At 35.2% G+C, this 23,802-nt stretch overlaps 1 protein-coding gene across 1 annotated transcript in view; it reads right to left on the bottom strand.

The window, feature by feature from the left end:
- Positions 1-23,802, bottom strand: part of LOC105212314 (zwei Ig domain protein zig-8) — a 218,403-nt gene that overhangs the window by 178,980 nt on the left and 15,621 nt on the right. The gene's annotated exons all lie outside the window — the stretch shown is intronic.

Below are 23,802 nucleotides of genomic sequence, written 5' to 3'. Positions count from 1 at the left end.
TTGAAATTGGTCGAAGATTTTCGGAGATATAGTTGAATGAAATTTAAAGTTTCTAGTGTGTAGTTTTAAACATATGTAACCCTTGTACGGGAGGGGGACATGGTTATAATCCGATTTCCTGTATTTTTGGACTGTATAAGGTAGTACATTAAAGAAACGACTCTAGCGAGTTTGGTTGACATAGCTTTAGTAGTTTAAGAGATATGTACAAAAAAACTTAGTAGGGGCGGTGCCACGCCTACTTTCCTAAAGAATAACATCCAAAGATGCCCTTTCATAGTGCGCACCTTTCTTAGCTTTATTTATGGCTTAGTTATGGCACTTGGCACATATGTGTTTTCGGTTTTTGCCATTGTCCTATTTCGCCGAAAGCAACGTTCCTAAGGTGCCAAGAAACACCTGTACCAAGTTTCATCACGATATTTTAATTGTTACTCAAGCTATAGCGTGCACAGACGATCGGACGGACAAACATCCGGACTTGAACTCCACTCTGATATATCTAACTCTATATTTAAAGCAACACCCCAAACTCGGATGCTTTTTCAGAATCTGTGACATTAGCTAAAAAATCGACTTCAATAAGTTCTGAGTCCACATTCAACACAATCAACACCAACAAATAATCTCGCCTAAAAATCCCAGTAGTTCGGCTGGTGTCAAGCGATTACTAGAACGCTAAACCTACTAGCGATTTCATGCATTACTAGTAATTAGTCTTTTCGCTAATGATTTGTAATGCAACGAGGCATTACTCGAAAAATGAATTGGCAAAACCCACCCCTAAAAACACTACTCTGAGTTGTTTTTTCATTTCGCGCTCTCTCTCTCTCTCTCTAGTCTCTTTTGTCACACAATTTTTTCCAAAAATTTGACGCGTCATTTCACATTTTTCCGACTAAGAGGAAGATGCGTAATTTGCGTACGGAAAATTATAGAATATTTTTACATATAGTGAAAAAGTATTGTGCAAAAAAGTGAAAATTAATTTAATAAGTGAAAAAAATAATACAATAAGATTAAGAACGCAACAAAAGAAGATGGCAAAAAAACAACGGACGGAGGCGCCAACACCGGATCATCACAAACAACAACAAAATCATCGCAGATCACCCATCTCTACAACCATAGAACCATCGCGGGATTATCTACCCATAGATCAGGTATATACATAATATAATTGAAAACATATTATTATAAGTACATCAATTTAACATTATTATACTAAGAACTAATAATATTTTTTATTTTGCATACATATGTATGTATTTTGCAATAATAAATAAAAAATTAATTAAAATAACTAATAATAAAAAGTAATATTTAATAAAGAAAGAAAGAAATAATTAGTACGAGTATATAAGAATAATATAATGTAAGATAATTTTTAAGGACGAAAAAAGGGAGGAGATAGAATATAAGAATATTTGTACATGAATTAAATAAATATATTTCTTTGTATTTCGTAAACATTTGTTTTATTTTTTGTAAAAGTGTTGTTATCAAAAGTTTTTCTCAGGCGTAGAACCACAAGCATTAATGGACCAGAAGAATCGCTAGTGATTTTGAATTAATGAAACCTCTAGCGTGTTCGAATTAGTCAAATCACTAGCCATTTTGAATTAACGAAAACGCTAGTGATTCTGTACTAGCGATTCACTAACGATTTTGGAACTAGTCCTTTCACCAGTGACTGGTAATGCAGAGTCGCACCGCTCGATTACTCTCGTAGGACATTGTAATGTTAAAATCGTTAGTCAAATAACATTGCATGTAATCGGGCTGGGACCGGTGCTAATGATTCGGAATTAGTTATATCGTTAGCTCTTCGCCGATGGTACCGAACTACAGGGATGTTTCTTAAAATATTGTAAACAACTTTGTTACACGCATCAGAAACACACCCTCACAGTGAGTTCATAATAGTGGCTTGTAATTAATGGTTTACCAGCACTTGAGATAAAAATAACTGTACAACTAACATTTTAATTGCCGTAGCGAGAATTATGACCACTCCCGCCACTCAAACGCCCAAAACATAAAAAAAACTTAAAATGCCAAATATTCACATGCACATATACAGTATATATGTACAGTAAACAAATAGCCTTGTAAATAGAAATGTAGATACAGTGGATAAATGAAAGCGTGCACTTTGTATGCGAATATGCCTAAAATAAATACAACTAAATGCTGCCAAATGCCAAAAACAACCTAATTTGAAGCGGGCGCAGCACATTTCACGCTGCCACACACACACACAAAAGAGCGCACTAAACAAAACGGCGAACCGAGTTGAATTCTTAATTGCCAATTTGCATGTGGCTGTGAATAATTTCAGCAACAACACAAAGCTTAATAGGCGCGCATTCGCGTCCACGTCCTCTTCCGCCGCCACAAGTGCATGTTTACATATACATATATACATTTGTTTATGTATATATGTATGTGTGTGTATAATTGTTTATTTAATGGTATTTGTGTTACATTTTTTCAGCATTATTTATTTGCCAGCGCGTCACAAGCTCTACTAATATTTATTATTATTTTTATTTATTTATAAGTATGTATGTGCACTGTCGATATTTTTGCACAGTTTTTGCGCAAATAATAATTTCCGCCCATCCGTTATAAAGGGTGATTTTTTTGAGGTTAGGATTTTCATGCATTAGTATTTGACAGATCACGTGGGATTTCAGACATGGTGTCAAAGAGAAAGATGCTCAGTATGCTTTGACATTTCATCATGAATAGACTTACTAACGAGCAACGCTTGCAAATCATTGAATTTTATTACCAATTTTATCGACAAATTTTTTTATTTTTTATCGACAAATTTTGTTCAGCGATGAGGCTCATTTCTGGTTGAATGGCTACGTAAATAAGCAAAATTGCCGCATTTGGGGTGAAGAGCAACCAGAAGCCGTTCAAGAACTGCCCATGCATCCCGAAAAATGCACTGTTTGGTGTGGTTTGTACGCTGGTGGAATCATTGGACCGTATTTTTTCAAAGATGCTGTTGGACGCAACGTTACGGTGAATGGCGATCGCTATCGTTCGATGCTAACAAACTTTTTGTTGCCAAAAATGGAAGAACTGAACTTGGTTGACATGTGGTTTCAACAAGATGGCGCTACATGCCACACAGCTCGCGATTCTATGGCCATTTTGAGGGAAAACTTCGGAGAACAATTCATCTCAAGAAATGGACCCGTAAGTTGGCCACCAAGATCATGCGATTTAACGCCTTTAGACTATTTTTTGTGGGGCTACGTCAAGTCTAAAGTCTACAGAAATAAGCCAGCAACTATTCCAGCTTTGGAAGACAACATTTCCGAAGAAATTCGGGCTATTCCGGCCGAAATGCTCGAAAAAGTTGCCCAAAATTGGACTTTCCGAATGGACCACCTAAGACGCAGCCGCGGTCAACATTTAAATGAAATTATCTTCAAAAAGTAAATGTCATGAACCAATCTAACGTTTCAAATAAATTTTATGCGTTTTTTTTTTAAAAAAAGTTATCAAGCTCTTAAAAAATCACCCTTTACGAGTACCTATTCACCGTTTACCGCAGTGGATGTGGCATTTGCACGCCTTCAATACTATTCGCCGCCCGCAATCCTTTCAATCATTAGTGAGTCATTGACTTAGTCATTTTAGTGGTTCACTGCTGGTTGTTCTATGGCGCATAGTTAAATACACAAACACATACACCACTACAAGTGCATGCATACATATATGTGCCTATGTATAAGTATATGGAATGTTCGGTATTTTCCGGCGAGCACTGCATATTTTCCGCTATTCACTTTCAATTTATCTAATTTAGCCAACTTGACGCAAGTTATCTGCATCATTACTACAACACAACAGCAACAACACCCACACATATAGGTATAAATACATAGAAGTATGTAGTGGCTAACGGTAATATGTTAAACCATAATTTTACAGCGTCCATTCGTGGCTGCGCCATTTTTATGCAAATGTCAAACCTTTTTTACGTTCATTTTGTTGAGCGCTTTATTTACACGTTTGCTGCTTGTTGTGTGGCCGCAAATTGTGTGAGTGGTTGTGTGCGCGTGGGTTCAACGGAGCGTTAGTTCATATTAAATTGGTCAGTTGTCCTTCGCATGCGATGCCATGACATGGCACTTTGCTGTCTCTACATATTAAAACATAAATGCTGGTTCATAAGCCCATGTATAAAGGCATATATATATGTACATATGCACATGCAAATATAGAAAAATACACTGTAGTCGCATTGCAAAATAACGTCAGTTTATTACAAATTAATTTCAGTGGATTTTCAAATGCTTTGGTGTTATGGCCAACATATTGACTACACTTCGTATTTGTGCTTTTCGCAACCCTTCTGCTGGCCCACTGGTTTAAACCAGCAATTATGGAATTCCTGAAATTCCGTTAACTCAATAGAGCAACCCCGTTGAGCGACCGACATAATTTTGCTGGTATTTTTTGCGCTTTAATTTTTTATATGTTATGTTGTAAATACGCTTTATTGATAATTCAGGCTTCTTCATAGAGGGCGGTTGAAAATATACACATAACCTGCCGGGAAGTACGTAGGCGCGTATTTTTCTATTGGATTAAGTTGCATTGCTGATTGGAATTTATAAGTCGTTACACAACTTTTACTGAGAAATTCCCGTTATATTTTCCACTTTGTGGGTTTTTTCAATAATTCCATACTATTATATTTAGCATTGAGCGTAGTATTGAAAGAAACAATTAATTATTCCTTATTATTCATTAATTAAGAGTATAACAAATATAGCGAAAAGAGTAAACAACTGGCATAAATGAAATAAACTCATTTTATTATAAAAATATTGAATAGAACATTATACCACTCTCATATGACCACAAACTTTAACTATTTTCAATACTTTGAATATTGAATAATAACAAATCAGTAAAGACAAACAACTCACATGAATGAAAAAGACTGCCTTCAAAAAAATATGTAAAAGAGCAACAGTTAATACTACCAGGAAAGAATCTCCACAAGCTCAAGTTGTCTTCGACTCACCAAACAACTGGCATAATTAGACTGGTATAATAACATAGTATTGATAAAAAAAAATAGTATAACGTTTTAATTTGGTAATCCTATACTAACTTTTATTTTAATGGATTCAACTAGATTATATTTTTTACTGTCACTGACAAGACAGACAGCACCAAACATAACGAAGAGAGTAGTGGCGAATGGAAAACGACATCTGCTGTATTCAACTCTTTAAATTTTTTGTTGATCTCACAAGTAAATATTTTGACAGAAGAGCAAAGCTAGAGCATACTAAGCAGTTATGTGATGAATCAAGAAATATTTGAGCAGTACAAATGCTTGTCACATGATAGAGACTCTTGTTAAGAGCCCTTAGCTTCATTTATAACATTCAAGATTTGTTTTTGTAACAATAGTATTTCATAATATACTGTGCTGAATTATTAATATGCGAGTGTTTCCCGAAAGGGTATTACAACAGCATTCCTGCCACATAAATACTAACATATGAATATTTGCATATATATTTTTGCATACACCAAAAGGTCCATTAAGTAAGGATATTTATTAAACTCAGACAGCATGGTCAATAAGGAATGTTGGAATGAGACATACACATACAACTAAGCATAGACGTGTATACGAGTAAGTTTTTTAGGAACTCTTCTCTCAAATTTTTTAGGTTGTGGTTGTGCTTTCACAGAAATATCAAATAATCGAATTGTAAAAACTAATATTAAAATACCAAACTAGTCATGTCATCGATGGAGTTAATGGAATGCAATTTTTATTTGTTTTATTTTCGAGCTGACAAGTATGGTAATCAAATATGCTGACGAAATTTACCATATGATGTTTTCTTAAATTAATATTTCGAATGATCATACATCTAAATTATGATAGGCTATATTTAAGGGGGTCATCCCATTTGACGGCCTATTTTTTAGTGATTTTTTAGAATACATAGAACATTAATTTTATTATCATTTATTAACATATAATTCGACAGTATAAATATACTAGATTGAGCTAAAAATATTGTGTAGAACATGATTTACAGCGTTCTGAACACGCCGCCTCATAAAAATGGTCTCGCACTTCCTCCACTATTCCCGCTGATTGGCTTATCGGAAACGAAGTAAGTTAGCGGCGTTTTAATTTGTAAGCTTAAATGCATGGAACGCACTACGATCAAGAGAATATAGTAAAAATTAGATGTTTGGTTGACATTTGAAAAAAAATCTAATTTTGCGTGATTTTTTTAGTTTTTTTGCTATAAAAACAACGAAGTTTTTAGAAATTTTTAAATAATAATAGCTCATTCCATGCGTTAACATGTGCTGAATGTCTCCTACAAATTTCAAGTATTTCCTTCTTCTAACTGTTGTATCTTTAAAATGACTTCGAATTTCTGAAAATCACTTTACTATCGTATTCTGGACATGTTAAGTAAGCAATTTATGAAAACAAATTTTTTTTTGAACCCCTCACATGGGATGACCCCCTTAACCCTTTAACTGCGTTAAAGAGTTCGGCATTGCATTGCAATGTGCAGTATGTTATTTTATTGATTGATCTCAAATGATTTTACCAAACACTATTCATTTGTCAAAGAAACATTGCAGTAGTTTCAAAAATTCAGAAAGCTCTAAGATACTGAAAAATCCATACACCTAGTATGCGCTGACATGTCGTATATTTTTTTCATCAAATAAATGTCAACCATATATATCATACTTGTCTACCACGTACATACGTTGATTGCGGTTATTGGCAAATGGCACAACCTGGTTCACGCTGTCACGCGTCTCTGAGCATTACATTTTACATATCGATATGTGAAATTCACGCAGCAGCGAAAGTCTGCTCGTTTATTTGTTGGTTAAAACTTTGTTATTATTTTTGTTGTGTCTTATTTGTTGTTTGCTGATTTTTGTGGTGTTTCACGGCAGGTGTGTTATACACATACATACATAAAGTATATATACACATATGTATACATATAGTATATATACACACATGTATGTATACATATGTATATATATGTATATAGGAACGCATGTAGAAATCATTTTAGAGAAAATGCGAAAATTATTCAACATAATTTGCACCGAGTACCGCACGCAGCTGCGGCATAAGCGCATAATGTGGCAGATAAGGTAGTGCAAATAGCTCGCAGTTGTAAATACAACGCACACGCATGCATCGAGGGGGCAAATAACGGTATGTGCGTGAGAAATGGTGGCACTTAAGCACTGTCGTGAACAACAGTGAGAGCAGTGAAAGTGGCTTTAAACAGTTGAAAATGTTATTGAGGGATCTAAGTATATGTAATATATGTACTTTATATCATCATATGTATATTATATACTCAAATATATGTATATTTGTATATAATATTTTTTTTTATATTTCTTTTGGAGTTACAGTTCAATGTATACTAAAATATTAGATCTACAAATTCGCCTCCGCCGTTTTCAAATAGATGTCTCTAGAGTCAAGCACTGGTCGATTAAATCGGTTAAATCGTTTTATATCGATCTTGGACATTTGTGTCAACATTAACCCAACAAAATATTTGTAGAGATCTGAGAATAAGTTTGGGATGCAACTTATTCTCAACTGAAAATGTCACTTTTTGAACCGAATTCTCGACATTTGCGGGAAATTTTGCTTTTCTTTTTTAATTCCAAGAATAGTGTGGCTGAGGCTCATCGAATGCTTTCGGATATGAACGGTGAGGCTGTCCTAAGTGAAAGAACATGTCGCGAATGGTTTCAACGTTTTAAGAATGGTGATTATGAAGTCGAAGACCGGCATGGTGGTGGAAGGGAGAAGATTTTCGAAGATGCTGAATTAGAATTGGAATCATCACAGGAGATCGATACTGAACGCAATTGATGCGTTTGAGCCGAGCACTAAAAGAAAAACGGTCACAGTACGAGGAAAGACACGATAAAGTCATTCTTCAGCATGACAATGCACGGCCTCATGTCGCAAAGTTGGTCAAAAAATATTTGGAGACGCTGAAATGGGAGATCTTACCCCACCCGCCGTATTCTCCAGACGTTGCTCCATCTGCCTACCATTTGTTCCGATCGATGGCACACGGTCTAGCTAACGAGCACTTCAGTTCTTATGAAGAAGTCAAAAATTGGATTGCTTGGATTTGGACCGACTCGAAAGATGAGGAGTTCTTTCGTCACGGAATTCGCATGCTGCCAGAAAGATGGTCAAAAGTAGTAGCTAGCGACGGCCAATATTTTAACTAACGGCGGAAGCAAAGTTGTAGACCTAATATATTCCTTCAAGAATAAAATAGCTCACCCTAGTATACATAAAGCACATAAGTAAATATATATGTTATTTTCAACTGTAATACAAGGAAAACCTTGAAGACATTGTTATGAGTAAATATTCACGTAAGAAAATCAGTTTAAAGACTTGGCCAAGTTAAGAAAAATACGGTAAAGTGTGTGAGGTCGCTTAAGTGTGCTTGGTCGTACATTTTCAAACAACACCAACATCGACAACAGCAACAACAACAACAAAGATAATATCGCTAATAATTACGGTGTATGGCAAAGCGAAAAAGCCAAAGTGTGTACGAATCAGTAAAAGGTAGCGCAAATGAGCCTGCTTGGAGGAGGTGGTGGCCGCCGAGCAGCAATGGAAAGTTGCACCGAAGTGGTAGAGCGCTGGAAAGAAAGTGGGTTGCAGACATACCTTTATAAATAGCCGTGGCATACATATTTGCATATAATATTATATTATATGCACACACACTGTCAAGTCAAAATAAAAATACACTCGTGTAGCGCCTTAAAGTATGCCACGAAAGTCAAAGTATTCTCGTTTTTTCACTTACATATACATCAAACTGTGTTTATATGTATGAATTTAAGTATTTCTCTGCATTGTGTGTGTTTTCATGGTATTTTCTTTTTCATGCATTAATATATTTGGATAAAATCTTTTAACATTTCCCACCAGCGCGCGGGCGCAGTAAAAGTGCAAAAAAAAAACGGTGTCAATGATGCTGAAACTGACGATAACTGTAATAAGAGTAATAATAATTGTGATAATGATGATGTCATTTCGCTGTTTTGCTACCAAACAAATGAAACTACAACAACACATGGCACACAAGCATAGCGGAGCTTCTATTAAAGGCATAAATATGTATTACACGAGAGGAGGGCAGCAGGCAAATGTTTGTGGAGAAAAACATTTCTTCTTTCTGTGCCACCGCAAATGTAGCTGAAATGTACCGAAACTGTAACAACGACCGCGTACTTGTAATATTCATTTGCTTTTCTTATTTTTATTGCACTACGAAAGTAACAATGCCATAATGGCGCGTAAATACAACAAAAGTCTATTTATATATAAATATGTATTGGCAACGCAATTTCTATGTTTTTCTATGTTTCCTTATAATGCATAGTCCAGTGTTTTCATATTTTATCCATTTTTTATTTTTTTTTCTTGAATTCATCTTCGCATACTTTCTCCTACCATTTCATATTCTGCGCTTTCTTTGACAGAGTTTTTGCGCCTGCCATGTAATCTGCCTAACGACTGGCGTAACAAAAGCAATGCAAATAGTATCCAATATATTTATGATTACAAGTACAAGTCAGGGCAATAATGCAGATTGCATAATAAAAAGTAGTTTGAAAGATATGCAAAGCGTAGCGCACAAAAAATGTCATTAAGCTGGAAAATGTTGAGCAGCAAATATTTTTAGAAATAGAAAGTGGACTCATGTTCAAGTGGAATGTGGATTAAAAACTAATAAGTCAAAGTGGTTCTTTAAATAAATTTCGAGATTGGATATTTCGATATCCAAAAGCTTCGCCAAGGAATTTTACAATATGACGGACGACAGTGAAAATGTATGATTATACCCCTCCTAGGTAATCATTTTTTCTACAAATATTTCCTACGCTTCTGTCCGAAAACAGCGCGGCAATATCAACGGGACCAAAGGTCTGGACATAACCTACAAAACGACGCTATGCATGATTAGTTTGGATATTGCGTTCAACAGTTATAGACATGTAAACATGGATTTCACAAACGCCGAAATTCGAGCAATTTTAAAGATTCCTTCGTTAAAGGCAAATCCGCTAGAGAAACGTTCCGTGAGATTAATGATGTTTTGGGGGATGGTACTCTATCACTTTGAACTGTGGAGGAATGGTTTCGAGGATTCAGGACGGGTAAAAACGACACCATGGATAAGCCAGCTGGCGTAAGACCTGTGACGACGAATATCGATCAAATCATAGAAAACATCGAGTTAGGCCGGCATGTGGCATCTGTTGACATCGCCCAGGACATGTGAGTTAGTCACGAAACTATTTTAAACCATCTTCAGAAGGCTAGGTACACAAAAAAGCTTGATGTTTGGGTACCGCATGATTTGACGCGAAAAAATCTTCTGGACCGAATCAACGCCTGCGATGTGCCTGAATGCCTGAAACGGAACGAACTCGACCCATTTTTGCTGCGGATAGTGACTACCGACGAAAAATAGATCACATACGACAATATCAAACGAAAACGGTCGTGGTCGAAGGCCGGTGAATCGTCCCAAACAGTGTCCAAGCCGGGATTGACGGCCAGGACCAACTGAACCGCTTGAAGCAGGCGATGGACCAGAACGAAGGGTGTAGTGTTCCACCAGGACTACCCCAGACCATACACTTCGTTGATGACTCGTCAGAACCTGCGGGAGCTCGGATGAGAGGTGATTAGTGGTGTTAAGTTGAGCTCAAAAGAGGCTTTTGAAAAGAGGCTGGCCGAGTTCTTCGCAAATAAGGAGCGAGGCTTCTACGAAGGGGTATTATGAAGTTGCCGTCTTTTTGGAAACGGATTATCGAACGTAACGCCGTTTGTTTGAAGTAGTATATTTCAAGCCGAGGTGTTTGCAATTGGAAAAGCCGCTGAGCTACCCTTAATGCACCACCAGGTGCAATCAAGGCAATATTGTCTTTCTGCGTATCTGCCAAAAGCATGTATAGCATGACAGCAGTAGAGGATGTCGCCAGAAATAAGCGACTCCAATTCTACTTGATGCCAGGCCACAATGGCATCAAGGGTAACGATATAGTGGGTAAGGGGAGGCGTAAAACTGTCATCTGAAAGCATGACGACGACGTAGGTAAATCCCTGCACTGCCTATATGATGATCAAGACAGGAACTTGTTAAGAAGGTTTAAAGCGTGCTAGAAGGGGCTAAAGTATCAAAAGTCATTTATAAAACGGTATATCAGAAATACACGAAATTCTTATTGACACTCGATAGAATGAAATGAAGGAACATGGTCGACATACTCAGTGGTCACAGTCTTGTGGCACGCCTACAAGATGAGGCTGACAGAAAGCGCAGAAATGTCAAGAGATACCAGAGAAACAATGGAATATCTCTTGTGTGCTTGTCCTGCAGTGTCAATGCAACGGCTTTAATCTGGAAGAGATATCTTTAGTGAAACCAAACCACCTTTTGAAATTCGCGTCAAGCGCAGGCATGCTAAATGACAATTACTTTTTATAAACAAATTTGAATAAAAACTCATATTTAAACAATATATTTATTATAATGCATGCATATATAAAAATTCATATAATTCACATTTAACAAAAAAAGTTACAAATAAATAAATAAATAAAAAATACAATTTTTACGCAAAATATTTCAGCCTGACATTGGAAAATGTAATAAATGAACCGTTCACAAGCACACATTGGCATAAACAGAGCGAAATTTTACTGAAAAACCATGAGCTGGTGCTTCGTTTGTACATATTGACTCATAAATAGACGCACGCCGGAAAACGAGCACAAAAGTTAAATTCAGTTCGGTTCATTTCAAATACAATATATATCCACGAACATATATGTATATCTGCTTTTTCGTGTCCTCCTCATTTGACGCTACGGACCGCCGTTTTGCTGTTAGCTTGTTTATGCGAGCGAGCGAGTGACTGGAATTGAATTTTTTCCCAAATTGGAATTCGCTTTGTCTGTTATTTACTCCTCTGCGCTGCTTTTTAAGTACGCCTGTCAAAGTGCTTGGATTTGTGTGTGTCAATGTGTGTGTACCAACGAACAACGAACGCGTAAAAAATGGGAACAACAAGCAAATTATGTTCGAACACGTCTACTTTTCGCTTGCCAAACACACAAAGTAAATGGTTACAAGTGCGGAGAGAGTCGTAATATGTAGCAGCAGTTGTACTGGGGTGTGTTGAGTTGTTGTTTTTTGCTTTATTGTTGAGACATGTGCTAAGAGTCCTTTAATAGTCCTTGATTTGCATGCGACTGTCGCTGTGGGATTTTAGCCAGCATTGGCACTAGTGCTGCAACCTTTTTGTTGTTGTTGTTGTTATTATTGTTTTTGATGTTGTTTAAGCTTTTATAAATAAGTATGAAATTGCTCTTCGTTAGTAATGCCACGTTATGGCGGAAAAGCAATAGAAAGCTGTGCCTGCATTAACGGATCGACGAGTCATGACAAGTTAATTAATTGAAGTATTTTGCACAAATTTATTGCTGGAGCGAAATATGCTTTGAAAATACATTTTATAGCACTTAAAATAGATAAAAAATTATTGTTGTAAGATTGGTTTGAAGTTTACTTGAAGGAAAGTGGCTGGAGCTGTTAGCAGCACTGATTATATTATTGATAATTAAAAACTATTTAGATAATTTTACACAATTGAGCGCATATCTCTCCACAATTTTGAGATCAAAAAATCAATTTGCTGACGGGAAGCGCCATAACAACTGCGGTATGGCAGAAATTCTCAACTTTTTTTTTATTAAAAGCACATTCTAGTGGTCATTGCTATTAAAAGGAAATATTTTTATATTCATATGTGCGCTGCAGCAGCTACAGTGCCTTTAATTTACGCTCGTTGTAGCATATGTAGCTTATGATTGAAAATAACATAAGACGATGTTATGCCGATAAATTGCATTATTTTATGGTATACATATTTACTATCCCTTTCTTTTCTCAACATCGAATCGAAAGGCACTACAGATACCATCTAGAATAAAAGAACATAGCGGTTTCAAAAACAATAAAATAATATAAAAGTTGAAAAATTTTATAAAATTGTATTTCCTTCAGCCGTGAGACACTATACTGACGCTAGGCGAAACTGTACGGCCACCAATTTATTTAAAATCTGAGGCAAAAGCTTTTCTCTTGTTTATTAAGATAATACAACCTTTTAAACATGATTTATGGGTGATTCTCCAACCCTTTTGAGCGTTGTAATCCCGTACTAATTAAATGAAAATTATTACATGGCTCTCGCCCACCTTAATTTGGTTGTTGATCAAACTCTCTGACGAGAGTAAAACCAATCTTCAAACAAGTAAGGAATGACTAAGTTCGGGTGTAACCGAACATTTTATACTCTCGCAATTTATTTATTTAACTTAATTAATATTATATAATACACAATTTGACCTACATATTCGTCATATATATTGTATAAAGTCCATTGAAAGTTGGAAACCCTAATATTAGGTTAGAAGCACCGAGGTCCTCATGTTCGATATATGGGACCTTGAAAACCTATGGTCCGATTTCGGCGATTTTTAGAAATGGGCTGCCACACTATAAATACAGTATTTGTGCAAAGTTTTGCACCGATATCTTCACTAGTGCTTACTTTATATATTGTAAAGTAAACGATTCAGATCATCTTCTAAGTTCTGGTATATAGAAAATAGGCGTGGTTGTGATCCGATTTGGACAATTTTCACAACATATTATTGGGAGGTAAGGAAACTATTGCAAACCAAGTTTCATTGAAATCGGTCGAGTAGTTCCTGAGATATGGTTTTTGACCCATAAGTGGGCGACGCCACGCCCATTTTCCATTTTGTTTGAATGCAGCTTCCATCTGCCATTTGTTATGTGAAATTTAGTGTTTCTGACGTTTTGAGTTAACCCACTTTTAGTAATTTTCAACCTAACCTTTGTATGGGAGGTGGGCGTGGTTATTATCCGATTTCTTTTATTTTTGAACTATATTAAGAAGTGGCTAAAAAAACGACTGCAGAAAGTTTGGTTTATATAGCTTCATTGGTTTGCGAGATATATATAAATAACCAATTTGGGGGCGGGACCACGCCCACTTCCCAAAAAAATTACATCCAAATATGCCCCTTCCTGGTGCGATCCTTTATTCCAAATTTTACTATTATAACTTTATTTATGGCTTAGTTATGACACTTTATGTGTTTTTGGTTTTAGCCATTTTGTGGACGTGGCAGAGGACCGATTTTGCCCATTTTCGAAAGCAACCCTCTCACGGTCCCAAGGAACATGTGTTCCAAGTTTCATTAAGATATCTCAATTTTTACTCAAGTTACAGCTTGCACGGACGGACGGACGGACAGACGGACGGACAGACATCCGGATTTCAACTCCACTCGTCATCCTTTTCATTTATATATATATAACCCCATATCTAACTCTTTTATTTCTTGGTGACACAAACAACCGTTATGTGAACAAAACTATGATACTCTGTGCAACAGGTTGCGAGAGTATAAAAAATTGATCATTTAAATTCTATATGATTTAGTCCACAAAAAATATATCAACTCGGTTCTTTACAACGCTGTTAAGCAGCTGAGCATCGAAATCATTTTACAAAACTCAACAGCAGGAGAGATGACAAGTGAGCACCAAGCTTTAGAGAGTGCCGTATCAAACACAATATACGAGCTACATAGTAACATTAAAACTGTCCAAAATTTTGTTTTATATTTAAATTATTATACACTAGCAGACCCGGCCACACGTTTTTGTGGCTAAGGCATACATTAAATTAAGTTGGTCCAATCTTGGCTTCGGCGACGATATTGATTACTCGAGGTTGATTTATGTTACGCAGCATGATGACAACTCACACTACTTTTAATTGCAAAGTGAGTGGTGATAGTACAGGCAATTTTAAATAGTTTAGGATAATTGACTACGTCATCCTGGTTTGTAGCTGTGTCAACTCTCTTGGACCGAAATTCTAAATTGTCGCATTAGGATCATCGATATCTTTTTTTTACCACCAATATAGGTCATTCAATCAGTCATTTATGGTTTTCATATTGAGGTTTCATGTCAGGAAAACTTCTCTTTCGAGTCAATGAATTGACAGAAATCTGTTGGAAATGCTATTAATCCATCGAGGTGTCAACTGCGACTCTACCATTTCCAACTGCTTCTACAATAGCAATTTGATATTGTAGCAAAAACACTCATATGTTTGTTGTTAATTGGCGATTCTTTATCTGTCGTCACAAATTAAATGCGATTCGCCCGTCAGTAACAGTTTATCCAGAAATAATTGGAAGAGTCTAACGTAAATCACCTGCTAACAGAATCCTAGCTCCACCAAAAAATCTTTTAAAGTCCTGTGCAGTATCTCCAGCGACTTCTTGAATATTTGGAAAATCTTCGTTATAGCGCTATTTTTGGGGATTTTGCCGACTGGTGTTTCGTTCATTTGCAATTTAGGAGTAATTTCAAGGCCGAATGTGCCGTTTGTTTGCCTACTAACAGGTGCCAAGTTGCCCGTTGCCCGTTAACCTTGGTGGTAAAAATGAGTGAATGAGTGGGACTTTATGCCGAATATATAGGTAAAATTTTGTGTTATCTTAATAAAATTACATCAATAAATTGCGAGAGTGTAAAATGTTCAGTTGGACCCGAACTTAGCCTTTTCTTATTTGTTACAAATTGTTTTGGGCTATCGACACTACCTTATACCAAAGTGTATTCAACAAAGTGAACTAAGTATATGATATTTCATTTTTTTTACCCCAATTTGACATGTTTGTTGCCATTGATTTAACCCTTACATTTATTCAAAAATTCAAATTTTGAAATTCAAAAGTAAACAAATTTCAAAGCAAAAAGAATATTTTTTAAATGAATAAAAGAAAATGCCGAGTACTTTCTGCTTAAAAAACGCAAAACGACTCATGGAAGCAATTTACTAATGTTTTGAGCTCCAACTGATAAATTGCAAACAATTTTATCAATATATATTATATTGTTAAAGATAAAAAAGACGGGTTAATGTAAACAAATACATGAATTGTTTACTATTTTATTGTCAAAAACGGGGATGTCAAATACTTAGTTCACTTTGTTGAATACACTTTGCCTTATACAATTGAACAATAACAAAAATACTTTAACAAAACAACAATGACAACCTTCAAAATATTATTTTTTGTTTTCTCGTTTTATATTTTTCTTGTCAATTCGAATAAAATTCTCTTATTATTATCTTCTCGCAATTTTTCCATATTTACTCACATTCCAATCTTTTTCTGGCCTTCCAGGAATATTCCAAGACTAAAATTAGCCCGATCGGTTTGGCCGTTCTCGTTTTTTTGCGGGACAAACGAACAGCAATTCATTTTTATACTCTCGCAACAAATGTTGCTAAAGAGAGTATTATAGTTTTGTTCACATAACGGTTGTTTGTAACACCCAAAACTAAACGAGTTAGATATAGGGTTATATATACCAAAATGATCAGGGTGAAGAGTGGAGTTCAAATCCGAATGTCTGTCTGTCCGTCCGTCCGTCCGTCTGTGCAAGCTGTAACTTGAGTAAAAATTAAGATATCTTGATGAAACTTGGCACACTTATTTCTTGGCACCATAGGAAGGTTGCTTTCGAAAATGAGCAAAATCGGACCACTGCCACGCCCACAAAATGGCGTAAACCGAAAACACATAAAGTGCCATAACTAAGCCATAAATAAAGCTATGGAAGGATCGCACTATGAACGGGCATATTTGGATGTAATTTTTTTGGGGAAGTGGGCGTGGCCCCGCCCCCTACTAAGTTTTTTGTATATATCTCGCAAACCAATAGAGCTATATAAACCAAACATTCTGCAGTCGTTTTTTTTAGCCATTTCCTAATACAGTCCAAAAATGGAAGAAATCGGATCATAACCACGCCCACCTCCCATACAAAAATTAGGTTGAAAATTACTAAAAGTGGGTTAACTCACTAACGAAAATCGTCAGAAACACTGAATTTCACATAAGAAATGGCAGATGGAAGCTGCACTCAGATTTTACTTATGGTTCAAAAACCATATCTCAGAAACTACTCGGCCGATTTCAATGAAACTTGGTTTGTAATAGTTTCCTTACATCCCAATGATATGTTGTGAAAATAGGCCAAATCGCTTCACAACCACGCCTACTTTCTATATACCAGAACTTTGAAAACAATCTGAGTCGTTTACTTTACAATATATAAAGTAAGTACTAGTGAAATGTCGGTGCAGAACTTTGCACAAATACTATGTTAATAGTGTGGCAGCCACATTCTAAAAATCGCCGAAATCGGACCATAGGTATTTAAGACCCCATATATCGAACACGAGGACCTCGGTGCTTCTATCCTAATATTATGATTTCCAACTTTCAATGGACTTTATACAATATATATGACGAATATGTGGATCAAATTGTGTATTCTATAATATTAATTAAGTTAAATAAATAAATTGCGAGAGTATAAAATGTTCGGTTACACCCGAACTTAGACCTTCCTTACTTGTTTTATTAAGGTTTTGAACCTTTAAAGAGCCTTTACAAGTAGTGGTATTTTGTTTAATTTTTTTATATAAAATCACTTATTGTGACAAAACTATAATAGTTAGAGATATCATGTTGTTTTTTGTAGATAATGATAAGTTCTACAAAATTGTAGTACATCACTTTGTTATATCTTCAATCGGTTTCGCAGCATTCGCGATTAAAGAAAGTTTTTTGGTATTTTTTTTACATTATCGGAGTTTTGGTATGAAACCCTATTTTTTTTTTTTTAAACTAAATATAGCCTATTTCACTCAGAGATAGTATAGCTTTCCAAAGGTGAAAGAATTTTTCAAATCGGTACAGTATTTTCGGAGCCTATTCGAGACAAACAAACAAAAAATCAAACCTTTCCTTTTTATAATATTAGTATAGATAATAACAATTTTAACCACCGTCAACGAACTGATTGGACCTTATCAGTGTGGCTTTAGACCTGGAAAATCCACAATGGACCAGATATTCACCATGCGCCAAATCTTGGAAAAGACCCGAGAGAGAAGAATCGATACTCACCATCTTTTTTATCGATTTTAAAGCTGCCTTCGATAGCACGAAAAAGAGCTGCCTTTATGCCACGATGTCTGAATTTGGTATCCCTGCAAAACTAATACGGCTATGTAAGCTGACGTTGAGCAACACCAAAAGCTCCGTCAATATCGGGAAGGACCTCTCCGAGCCATACCAAACGAGGCTTCCGACAGAGTGACTCACTATCGTGCGACTTCTTCAATCTATTGCTGGAAAAAATAATACGAGCTGCAGAGCTAAACCGAGAAGGTACAATCTTCTACAAGAGTGTACAGCTCCTGGCGTATGCCGATGATATTGATATCATCGGAAGCAACAACCGCGCCGTTTGTTCTGCGTTTTCTAGACTAGATAAAGAAGCGAAGCGTATGGGTCTGGTGGTGAATGAGGACAAGACGAAATATCTCCTGTCATCAAACAAACAGTCAGCGCACTCGCGTCTTGGCTCCCACGTCACTGTTGACAGTCATAACTTTGAAGTTGTAGATAATTTCGTTTATCTGGGAACCAGCATTAACAACACCAACAATGTCAGCCTTGAAATCCAACGCAGAATCACTCTTGCCAACAGGTGCTACTTTGGACTGAGTAGGCAATTGAAAAGTAAAGTCCTCTCTCGACGAACCAAAATCAAACTGTATAAGTCGGTCATTATTCCCGTCCTGATGTATGGCGCTGAAGCGTGGACGATGACAACATCCGATGAGACGACTCTTGGGGTTTTCGAGAGAAAGGTTTTGCGCAAGATTTATGGTCCTCTAAACATTGGCAACTGCAAATACCGCAGACGATGGAACGATGAGCTGTACGATTTATACGACGACATTGACATAGTTCAGCGAATAAAAAGACAGCGGCTACGCTGGCTAGGTCATGTTGTACGGATGGAAGAAAACACTCCAGCTCTGAAAGTATTCGATGCAGTACCCGCTGGAGGAAGCCGCGGAAGAGGACGACCTCCACTCCGGTGGAAAGACCAAGTGCAAAGTGACCTGGCTTCACTTGGTGTTTCCAGTTGGCGCCAAAAAGCAAAAAGGAGGAATGAGTGGCGCGCTCTGGTGGATTCGGCCATAATCGCTTAAAGCGGTTCCTACGCCAAATATATATATATATATATATATATATATAATAACAATTTGTATGACATAACAGTTATGAATAAAAATACTTTAGAGAAGGTTGACAAACGTAAATTTTTGAATTTTTATTTCACTTAAATCGGCTAATTTATTATATTAAAAAACAAAAGAATGACATTTGACAACTAATTATTTGCATTTAAATTAAATGAATAATAGTAATAAATGTCAAATGTTTAGTTTATTAACATAATCAAAAATTGTGCGTGTGTTTGCATGCGATTTGATGAAATAATAGCCTTCAATATTGACTTGTTATTAGAATATTAGCATATAAATGCAATAAATTTTATAATTATTTTGCATATTTATTAATGATATATTTACAACGGAAGCTTTGTTTATTATTTGCATATAATAAATATAAAATTTACATATACTTTTATATACTCTATGTGCATAGAAATACTCGTATATATATACATACTATGCAACAACTACATACGCATTCATGGAAATAGACAAGAATATAACAACTTTCCTAAATGAGCTACGCAAACCACGCACCTGAAAAAAACTACTTCTAATGAAATTTTCCACATTTCTGAGTTTACTTGCAGTTTCATAGCAATTACTAATGGCTTCCAGCAAACTGCAAAGTGCAAACAAAAAATTTCTAGCGAAATTCTAGTTACCACACTCGAATATGATATAAAGCAAATATTACGGAAGTGAGAAATAACTCATTTATTTTCGAAGTGTGGAAGCCATTCAAAATTTTATTAATTATTTCCACGTTAATAATTTGCAGCAATCCTAATTAGTATTAAAAATGTGTTTTATTTTATTTCAAAAAAGCCAAGGCACCAATTAAATCTATTCTCTGTCAAATATGACCAACGATATTGATTAATATGCAAATTCAGTGACCATATTTATATTAAATGTATTTTGGAAATATATGTAATGAGGAGTTATTTAATTACAGCGTATCTCACTTTGTTTATTTATTTTGTCAATTCAAAATTAATATGAAGTTCGGAACTGCGGGTAACTGCAAATATATATGGACAAGTCCATATAGAAAGTTCAAGTTCATATATAAATAAAATAAATTCCAACAAAATATGTTCGTACTTTTATAAAATATGCACATTATGATGGTTCTTAAATATAAGTGTAATACTTATTGCATTTGAAATCATTACAGCGTAAAATATTGTTTATGGATATCAACATTAGTAAAATCCCGATAGGTGGCGCCCGTGTCAAAATATTTCTAAAAACTATAATTATGGTCGGCATTTTTTTCAAGAGATATATCGTACACATATAATAGATACACTATTGGTCGGTGATGTGTAAGCGATAGATAATTGGACAAGCGATTTAGTGCTGCATTAAAAAAATAAATACTCGATAGCTGTCGCGTATGTCGAATATGTCGAGTCATATAATGATATGGAAAGATTGTTAATGGGGTGAAATTAAATATGTTAGAACTTGAAATGGTCTACGACTTTAGTTTTTAGGTTTAAAACGTTCAGAAAATTTTTCTTAGACAGCTCTTGTTTTTTCTGTTCGCCAAGACATGTGGTATTTTAAGGACAATCCTAATACATATAATACATATAATAATATATTTCTTTTAAATTGAACTCCCATTTATTGTAAGTAATATCAAAGTACTAAAGCTGAAAAATATTCCTAATAATAAATAGTGTATGTACGAGTATATAGATTATTTTTGATTCTATGCGCCAGCTGAAAGAATAATTAAGAGTGAATAACAAATTGAACGTAAAATATTATACAATATTGTAATAAACTTCGAAGCAGAAGACAGCTCCTTTGACAAGCTGGTTAGTTAGGCTGTAATAAAAATATTTGCGTCTGAAGCAGAGATAAATATTTATCTTTCATACTCAATATGGAAGGATGATATTCGATTTCTCTTGCTGGTTGTATAAGTATACATATAATAAAATATATAGTGTATGTATATATATTTAGGTTTACTTTCAATAAAAGCGACGAAAGCAAACGAGTAATTAATAGCATTCAAGTTCATCGTAGTAATCTCATTCTACTCTCCTGATAATTATTTACTGTAAGTGCATATATGTATATTGGAAAGTTTCGCGACGTAGGTCGAAGACGCGACATTAGAGGTCAATATAATCAATGGAAGTGGCAGCTGTCACATGCACAAAGCACATCAATAACAACAAACTCAACAAACTAAGGCGACGAGAGGCAAAACTTATAGGCAGATGGCAGATAACATAAATAGATACATACACGTATGTATGCATATATACATAAATATGCACATATACACAGATATATATATATAATATATCTAGGTTCATGGTACATAAATAGTAAGTTCATGCTACACGACCCTACTCGCCACCTGCTCCTCCTCACTTTCTGTGTTGCCACACACTTGTTTACACACACATACACTGTGCTATAACTTTGACCTTTGTTCGTGAGAATGACAAAATGTAAAGTTGCTGCTTTGTAAATGTCATCAGCTTCGATTTCGTTTTTATCATTAAAGCAAAGTACAATTGGCAACACGATAAAGTGATAAACATATTTTTTGTCTAGTAACTTTTGGCCTTATAAATAAATACAACAAATTTCAAATAAAATACGACAATGCGTTAAGGCAAAAAGCAAAAAATACAAAAAAAAACAAAAAAACATAAATAAATAAATGAGAAAAATAAATATAAACACTGCGTGTTGAAAAGGTCAAATTGTGCTATTATATAGAGACACACAGCTGTGGTTTTCTTCTCATTTCGCATTTGTTTTTGTGGGCGAGCGGACACAGAGAATTTAAAATAATGAAATATTCATTACAACAAGGAGCGTGTCTCTAATGCTAAACCACGGTTGGCATGTGTCTGTGAATTTAAAAAAAAAAAAAAAAAAAAAAAAAATTGTTGGACCCTGATTACATGGCATTTGATTAATGCTGAGCTTTGAAATACATATTTGATATTTAAATAAAATTTTAGGCGTTCAGTTCATATGGAATGACGTTGTATGAAATTGAGGCGCATTTTCATTTAAAGGACTAGTTTATTAGTGAAACAATATTCAAAAATATTCCAAGGATCTTAGAAAAATTAAGGATTTTGTTGCCTTCTATATAAACAACTAGCAGACCGCTCCGGCTTCGAAAAGGTTTAAACAAACATTTCAAAAATTATAAGTTTTTACACACTCTCCCATACATATGCATCCCAGTTTTTTGCGTGGGCTCATTTTAATACAGTAAAACGAGGAAAATTCGAACATGAAATTATATTTTATTTGCAATGAATTAAAACTTGATTATGACCTCTAGTCTTTGGTGTCCGTTGTCTTTCTCTCTGATTATAAAGGCGTTGGGAACGCTCGACGCCCTAGTGTGAGCTTGTATATTTCTAATATTTTGTTCTTGAAGCCGTTGCACACGCTCCTTACTCGACTCTCAGGCGCGTACTTGGGAGGTTTTGAAATATTGTTCAGCAAGCAGTTGCGAGTGCTCTTTACTTTACTCTCTGCCACGCGATTGCGATGCGAAGAGAATGACTTGCAAGACGATTTTCAGTTTCAGATTAAGATTCTCCATCACGGAGTCTTTTTGATACCCTCACCTGGCAACTATTTTCAGAAAGTTGAGATTCTAGCAATAAATATAGCTTACACGGGGTAAATGTAGCTTTCCAATGGTGAAAGAAATTTTGAACTCTGCACAGTAGGTTTTGAGTTTATTCATTACAAACATACATACAAATCTTTCTTCTTTATGATAGTAGTATAGATAATAGTTCTAGTGAGAAAGTGTGCTGTAAAGAAAGTGGACACTCTTTATTCGAAAAAATAAGGTGATTGAAAGCATACCACTTCTTGCTGTGTAGATGAAATGGACTATGGCATAGTTAAGATCTGAAGCTGTGTTGCCATATTTTTAGAGGACTCATGTTCAGTTCAATTTATTTGAAAATTTTTTGACCAAAATAAAGAATTCAACTTGAAGTCACTTAGTAAGCTGTAAATTACATCAATTCATTTTATTAAAACATTAGCGACATCTGTACCAGAAAAATGTTTCTAAGATAAGGTTCAAATCCATCCTTCTTGTTTAGTGTTTTCTTCAAACATTAAGCTATTAAACAATAGCATAACAAATACAAAAAATAATTTACACACTCAAGCTATATCTTATAGCTAAAACGCTTTTCTTAATATTTACAAAAAGCATAAAGAAATTAAATACAAGAAATACTGCAAATTGTATAATATGAAGCATGAAATTTCAACAACAATGCCATAAACAGTTAGTCGAATAATATGAAAAAATCATAACAATTTAAAAGGCTGTATTATTTGCTAAAAGCTCAAGCTTCATTGAGCAAATGCCCGACTTCCACTGCCACTGCTTCTGCATTTTTCTTTAAGGTAGTCATTTTTATTTGTTTTGTTCTCTCCTTCCCTTTA

This window comes from Zeugodacus cucurbitae, chromosome 2, assembly GCF_028554725.1.
Source record: "Zeugodacus cucurbitae isolate PBARC_wt_2022May chromosome 2, idZeuCucr1.2, whole genome shotgun sequence".
Classification (NCBI taxonomy): domain Eukaryota; kingdom Metazoa; phylum Arthropoda; class Insecta; order Diptera; family Tephritidae; genus Zeugodacus; species Zeugodacus cucurbitae.
The sequence above is the reverse complement of the archived record's forward strand: the minus strand, read 5'-3'. Positions and strand labels throughout refer to the sequence as shown.